The sequence below is a fragment of the Pantherophis guttatus genome, chromosome 8 (genome assembly GCF_059756535.1).
Source record: "Pantherophis guttatus breed Tessera chromosome 8, ASM5975653v1, whole genome shotgun sequence".
NCBI classification, from domain to species: Eukaryota; Metazoa; Chordata; class Lepidosauria; order Squamata; family Colubridae; genus Pantherophis; species Pantherophis guttatus.
This window is the reverse complement of record NC_142070.1, coordinates 34,465,266-34,473,184: the sequence shown is the minus strand read 5'-3', so window position 1 is coordinate 34,473,184 and position 7,919 is coordinate 34,465,266. Positions and strand designations below refer to the sequence as shown.

General features: G+C 36.4%; 1 long non-coding RNA gene across 1 annotated transcript; it reads left to right on the top strand.

Moving 5' to 3' along the window:
- Positions 1-1,590: 1,590 nt before the first annotated feature.
- Positions 1,591-5,074, top strand: LOC117680268 (uncharacterized). Its single transcript, XR_009621105.2, has 2 exons — positions 1,591-1,693; positions 4,748-5,074. It is a non-coding gene; the product is annotated as an uncharacterized LOC117680268 (long non-coding RNA).
- The last annotated feature ends 2,845 nt before the right edge of the window (positions 5,075-7,919 follow it).

Sequence of the window (7,919 nt, the reverse complement as noted above, 5' to 3'; positions counted from 1 at the left end):
GTGGGGCTTGGTGTTAAGGTGACTGGGAGGGAGTGGCTTGTTGGTCAGGTGGGCGTGGCCAAGTCAATGTCACTTCTTTGCCCTTTTTAACCTACAAAACACAACACAACACAACTGGCTCATCCACATTTTGCTAGACCCAAAATGGCCCCTGCAACAATCAGGAACCTCACACAGCCACAAAAAGCCCACAAAACCAACTTTCACACTTTACACACACAAAATTCCACATACAGCTTTGTGAGATTTTGTGTGTTTGTGTAGTTAGAGTGAAACACTACAGAAACACACTAAATCTCAGAAAGCTGCACAAATATTATTTTATTTTAATTTATTTTTATTTTTATATAAAAGTAGCTAAATTTAAAACTTCCTAAACTTTAAATGGCTAGGTCTAAAAAAAGAACAACTAAAAAAAACCCCAATTAACTATTTTTTTAAAGCTCCCAAAGGGGAAAAAAACTTACCCAATAGAACAGGGGTCTCCAACCTTGGCAACTTTAAGACTTGTAGACTTCAACTCCCAGAATTCCTCAGCCAGCTTTGCTTTGCTGGCTGAGTAATTCTGGCAGTTGAAGTCCACAACTCCCTGCCTGCTTGATTGCAGCAGGGAGTTGCTTGCTGATGGAATGGATTCAGGCAAGCGAAGCAAGGCAAGCATTGCAACCAGCAGCTAAGGTAAGCAAGCTGAGGGGGAGAGAGGGAGGGGTTTTTGCTACGAGCCATTTAAAAGGAAAAAGTTTTTTTCTTTTACATGGCTCTGGCGATCCAAGCTGAGTTGCCTGATTAGCAGGCAACTCAGCTGAGATCGTCAGAGCTTGGCTGGTCAGAGCCATTTTAAAGAAAAAAAAGGCTCTGATGATCGCGCGGCTCAGCTGGGCATGGGGGGGGCGGGGGGCAGGGATTTTTGCTACCTGTTTTCCGAACTGCCCACCACCATCGCTACCTACTCGCCCGAGCCGGTCCAAACCGGGAGCATTTCTATTTCATCCCAGTTAGCCAATTTCACCCTTGGTTTCCCAATTTCCCCCCTGGTTTTGTTACAGTTGGTCTATTTCTATTTGCATGGTTTTGTATTTTGTTATCTTTCCAGTTCTTTGTGTCTCCTATTCTGCTGTCTCCAGGTACTGCCATGTCCACTATGCAGATTTTTTTGCCTTATCAACAGTTGTTAAGTCTGGGATGTTATGTGGAGGATGCCTATCAGTATTATTATAAATCATTCAATGTGATAATCATACCTAATACACTATTAACCAAGAAAACTATAAGTGGGTTTTGGACATAATTAAGTACTTAATTAATCAAATAATAACATTGGGTCTGCCTATAAAATTATACATTCTGGATTATAGTTCTATAACATTTGCTTATAGCCCAGTCTTATTAAGTGGTGAAGCATTTCATTGTCTCTACCAGACTTAGCTTTTCTCTGCCTTATTTTTAAGCCTTCTGGCAACTATATAGTGCCAATAATTCTTAATCTAATTTCATATTCTTTTGGACTTTGAGCTAACTCTTAATATTAAATATCTATGTTAATTTAGTGAATAAAGAACTAATTAAGCTACAGAAAGTATCTTAGAAATTATTTTCTATTTTACTTTAGTTCAAAACACAGTGGCTGAAGTTGTACATTTGCAGAGAGACTTGTGGAGATATCAAGAAAGTTTGTCTGGAAAAAAGGCAAGAGGTAGGTAGAAGAGATGATAGAAACTTGAGAAGTAGAAACAGATGCTGAAGAAAGTACAAACCAGATGTTGATGTTGCCTGCAGCAATGATTTAAATCCTCTTCCAATTGACATAGACAGCTAAAGCTTTCCTGGCCACTACTTGGCACTTGTGTTGGCTAAAGAGAGATCAGTGCTGACCGAGGAAGGACATGAAAGGGCATCAGACTCATAGAGAGGGGATCCTCCGGGTGCCGTCGGCCAAACAATGTCGACTGGTGGCTCCCAGGGGGAGAGCCTTCTCTGTGGGAGCACCTACTATCTGGAATGAGCTCGCCCCGGAGATACGGAGGATCCCGGATCTACGCACCTTCCGCCGCGCTCTTAAAACCTTTTTATTCTATCAGGCTTGCCTGGCCTAATTTTTCCCTTTTTTCCTTTTAAAATACAAATTTTAAATTGGTTTTAATTTATTGGGGTGTTTTAAATTGGTCTTCAGCCAAATTATTTAATCCAGTTTTATTCTGTTTTAATTTTTGTACTAATGTGTTTTTATCTTGTGGCTGTTCACGGCCCTGAGTCCTTCAGGAGTAGGGCGGTATACAAATCAAATAAAACAAACATAAAACAAACAAACAGTGGCTGTTGAATCTGCAAGTGTTGTCTTCAGTAGAAACTGATCCACTTGATCTTGGAATCTGACCCTAAGGGCATGACAGCAAGGAAGAAAATGAAAAGTTCAGATGAGAAACCCAACATTATTTCACTTTTCAACACCCTCTGATTACAGAATAGTCAAATGTGGGAATGGTATTATGTAGCCAATCATAGGACAAGGCTGCTAAACTTCCAGCCCATGAGACAGATGCGTCACATACTGGCCATGCCCACGCCTGGTTTAGCGAAGGGAGAAAAAGTCCCAATATGTCACATTATGTCACCATGACAACTTGAGTTTGACACCGCTGCCATAAAATATATCTATAAGAATGGCTATTGTACACATTTGCTTAAAAGCAAAACAAAGAGCTGAATCCAGAAGTAACTAAAATGATTAAACTTCTGAATAATCTGTTTTTATTCTTTTTTAAATCAGAAGAGGATTTTGGATTGAAGCACTGTCCCTCTGTGACTTCCATATTTCATTAGTGCTAAATTTATTTCTAATGAAAAACTTAATAAAATGGTGATAATCACCTACTATTTAAACTCAGTAGTGATAATTGTAAATTTAAATTACTTAATTACTTACCATGGGTTTTTAAAACTTTTTTAATCAACTGTTTTCATGTTATCTTTCTACAATAGCACTTTTAGGATTTTAACCAAATATATATCAGAACCTTTAAGAATAGCATACTAAATTATTTCAGATTCATCTTCATTCTTTACATTTCACATTAAGCACAAGTCAAAATTACTCATGCAGAAGTTACTTTCCAAAACATAAATGAGTCCAATAATTATATTGGAAAGCCTAGGGAAAAAAAAACTTTATTATAAAACTTTATTATAAAATATGAAATAACCAAATATACATTAAAGCTAGCTGAATAGTCAGTTTCACCATTTTAGAATGAAGTAAGCTTTGAAAATAATAATAAATGTAGAAATATGACTTTTGACCTTTTCATTCAGTGTTAGAATAAGACATTTTGTTAAGCTTACATTTTGTTCCAACCCTACTAAGGAAAGTTTTCAAATGTCTATTTAGGGATCCATTTTTTCTCATATTTATTGTCTCACAATGTCCTGACCTGAAGGTGATCATTTCACAACAGAGTGAAATGATTTTCAGTCAGGACATTGTGAGATTTTGTGGAAACATTCTTGCCTATTTTTAAACCGTTATCTTCAATTTGATGGAAAATAAATTGCTTATGAAGTTTTCTTTAAATTTTAACAAAATTCTTGAGGGATTTTACACTTACTGTAAGAGACCAATGAAACAGACAAGGACTAGTAATAAATTCTTGAAGCACTTGAACAGACTAACAGTTGTGAATCTAGCCAGGTTGCCAGATAGCAAGCTTTAGGCTCAGTTGCACACAATTGTGTTGCACACAAAACACATTTCCACAAACGATACATGGCTCTTGGCCACATAGCGCATCACTGGTTTTAAAAAAGAATAAGTGTGCCAAAACTTAATGGAGGCAAGCTAGTAAGGAATGGGGTTTCTGATTTCCCCAGCACGCTCTAACTCAGAGGTTGGAATCTCCCTGAAAAGTGGCCATAAAATATGTTAAATAAATAAATAAAACTTGTTTGTGATTTAACAAATTGTGCAGAAAGGACTTTGATTTTGTGAACATCCATCAGCAATTCTTTTCTACTTTCCTGGTCGATTCACAGAATTGAATAATTACATAGAAAGAAAAAGAGGAATATCTCAGTGCTCCAAATGTCAAATCAATGCATTATACAATTAAAATATTGTATCCTCACAAATGCAATACATCTATAAGTTATAGAGATATTTTGTTTGTTTTATGTTACTGAACAATGCTTCCCTGTTGTAATTATCTGATTATATCTAAAAGTTTGGTCTTCCTTTCAGTTTAGTTATCAGAAGCCAGATCTTTTCCCAAGGTTATAGTGAATTCAAGGCAATGATGTATGCAATGAGAAAGCCTTCACGTGAATAGTAACAACAAATGCTTGGCAATTTCTCTTTTTATTCTCCCTAATTCCCTGAAGAAATGTATGCATTTCCTTAAAGATAGTTTCTTTCTGTGACGAATATGAGCACTTGCTCAACCCTCCTAAGGCATATGAACAAATCTGCGAAGAAACCTTCCCATTTCATGCTTTCTAATTCACTGAAGGCAATTCAATATCGTGGAAAATACAATCCTTGGTTTAGAATTCACTTTTGTTTGTGAAGAAGTAGAACACTAGCTTAACTCTTCCAAGACACATGAGCAACTCTGAATGTTTTGGGGAACAACTGTCCAAATTGAGTCATGTAGCAGAAGAATTTTATAGATTACATTTGGAGATGTGACAGACTTAGATAGCATGTAAGAGATTTCCTAAAATCAGGATTATCCTCAGGTCCTTGTTTTTTTTCCAGGTCTTCATATGTTAAAAAAAAAAAAGAAAAGAAAAGAAAAGAAAAGAAAAGAAAAGAAACTGGCCTTCAGCAATGTGGCCTATTATGTCTCTTCCCATATTTGTTTCACTGAACTGAGCCCTACTGTGCTGACCAGCATCACCTGGGATCCCCAAACTCCTGTTCCCTTCTTCTGCTTCAAAATATCTTCTAGGCTCAGAGAAATCTCAGCTCTTATTCCTCCCTGACACACTTTCATCTTTTCCACTTATATCTCCCAATGTCTCTGCCAGCATTTTCTAATGTGTCACCTTATCTCTTTTCTCTTATTAAAAGGCTGAATCTTGATTGCTTGCAGTGTACATCCTTAAAATGTAAAGTAAAATGTAAAGAGAATCATCACATTCTTGATGATAAAAAGTTTCTTCAACAAGATTTATTGAAGGGGAAATGGAGGTGGAAGGAAAAGAGATTTAAATACAAAAATCTCAAAAATTGTATACTTTCATTTTAGCATTCAATGATAAATCCAATCCAATATTTTAAGTTAGCTAGAGGAGAGCTTTTGCTACTGTCCATGGGGTTTTCATGGCAAAGATACCGGAGTGGATTGCCATTTTCTTCTCCAGTGGATCACATTTTGTCAAAAATGTGCTATGACCTGTCCATCTTGAATGGCCCTGCTGGAATAGCTCATAACTTCATTGAACTATGCAAACTCCTTCGCCACGACAAGACAGTAATCCATGAAGGGGACCTTGATGCGGGTGAAGAAGGAGAGTGCAAAAGTTGGCTTGAAACTCAACATTAAGAAAACTAAGATCATGGCATCTGGCCCTCTCAATTCCTGGCAAATAGATGGGGAAGAAATAGAGGTAGTGACAGATTTTATTTTCCTGGACTCCAAAATTACCACAGATGGGGACTGCAGCCAAGAAATTAAAAGACGCTTGCTCCTGGGGAGGAAAGCTATGGCAAATCTAGACAGTACTAAAAAGCAGAGACATCACCCTGCCAAGAAATGTGTGTATAGTCAAGGCTATGGTTTTCCCAGTTGCAATGTATGGCTGTGAAAGTTGGACCATAAGAAAGGCTGAGGGCCAAAGAATTGAGACCTTTGAACTATGACGCTGGAGAAGACTCCTGTGAGTCCCTTGGACTGCAAGGTGATCAAACTGGTCAGTCCTAGAAGAAATCAACCCTGACTGCTCTTTAGAAGGCAGATCCTGAAGGCGAAACTCAAATACTTTGGCCACCTAATGAGAAGGAAGGACTCACTGGAGAAGAGCCTAATGCTGGGAAAGATTGAGGGCAAAAGAAGAACGGGATGACAGAGAACCAGGTGGCTGGATGGAGTCACTGAAGCAGTTGGCGTGAGCTTAAATGGACTCCAGAGGATGGTAGAGGACAGAAAGGCCTGTAGGAATGTTGTCCATAGGATCGCAAAGGGTCAGACATGATTTTGCAACTAACAACACCAAAGAGTAGAGTTTTCTTGTTTTCTTAATAACTTTTTGGTGGGCAGAAGCTGACAAACCATTTCCTGATCATGAAAGAATGTGTAGCTGTTTTCTAATCCAAGTTTGAAAATACCGATATGTCATCTCCTTGCATTCTCAATATATTGAGAATATGTGCCCACGCTATAGTTGACCCCACAAAACAGTCAGGAGATAAAAGAGATCACCCTTCATTCTCAGGATGATGGGCCAAGAAATTTATTCATCAGAACTATCTTCACAGAGATTGATAAAGTAAGATTAGAACAAAAAAACAAAACAAAACCCCATATAGCTCAAAAAAATAATAATAAACATTATCTAGTTCTGAAGTTGAAAGCTGGGCAGAAGGGAGAGGAGAACAATGGATAAGTGATTGTCTCTAGTTCCAATTCATTGTTTTCTTTCATAGGTAGATTATGGCATCTCTCTAGTTTGTCTAATATGGTTGTTAAATAATAAATAAACAAGCAAAAAGTTTATTTATTAAAGTAAATAATATAAATAATTTCGTTATTCTGTCTCCATTCATAAGATAGAGTGTTTTGTTCATAAACAACTCATCTTTCAGCCAACTATGCTGGCTCCCAATGAAGAGAGTTAGAATATGTGGACATTATCAACTAGCTTTGTTGGACTATCACTAGAACTAGATAGTTGGACTATCACATGCTATTCTATCATGTTAGAATAGCATTTTCAAAAGAAAATCAAATATGAAAATCTGATCAATTTGCCTGTGGAATTCAAAAACAATATTTATTTATTTATTTATTTATTTATTATTTATTTATTTAAAAAAGAAGCAATGCCATTTTAATATACAGGGAGAAAGGAATGAATCACTAAATCAATAAATAACGCATACAAGCTTTCAAGAAATTACTGGGTAAGCTAATCACCACTTCTGTCTACATCAAAAGTTGTATGAGACTGCCATTAGTTAATAGTTACTTAGATACTAATGTTTAACAATCCTTTGCTGACAGGTAATTCTTTCCTCAGCTAATAGAGCAGAACAAACACATTTAAGAGATCTCTATGGAGCTCAAGTAGCCAAAATTGTGGATTTATGTTGATGATCATCAACTAACCTTCATGGGACTAGCCTTCTTTCTAAAGCTAGTAATACCTTTAAATCTTTTCTGACAGCTTATGCTGATAAAGAAATCACTACAGACCAATTGCTCAATGAAATGTTCAATGGGATTATTTCTAAGCAAAACAAAATTCAACAAAGCAACCAATTTAGGAATAGCTAGATGCTCCACACAGACCAATTAAAATATTGAGCAATGCTTGAATACTGTAGCATAGATTCATTCTTCTTCTTTAAGTCATTTTAAGGGATTTGGATTAAATGGAAGTTTCATTATAGTTCTATTTCACAAAGTTGAAAAATTCAGCTTTCTTTTATAATATCAGAGGAAATCTCCATGTTTTTCACCTGCAGGAATATATGACTAAGGTTAGGAGATTCACTATAAAACTAGTACCAAGAGTATATCAAGAGTATAAAATTCACTATAATACTGTAGACAATGCAATTTAATTTTAAGCTTTTTTATGTGGGCAATGAACATTTAATAAATGCTTTATAAAAACAGTATATGAATGTAAAATGGAGAACTCCAAGAAGTAACAGTATATAACATAAGTGTATTCTTAAAGAAAACCCTATATATGTTTACCAT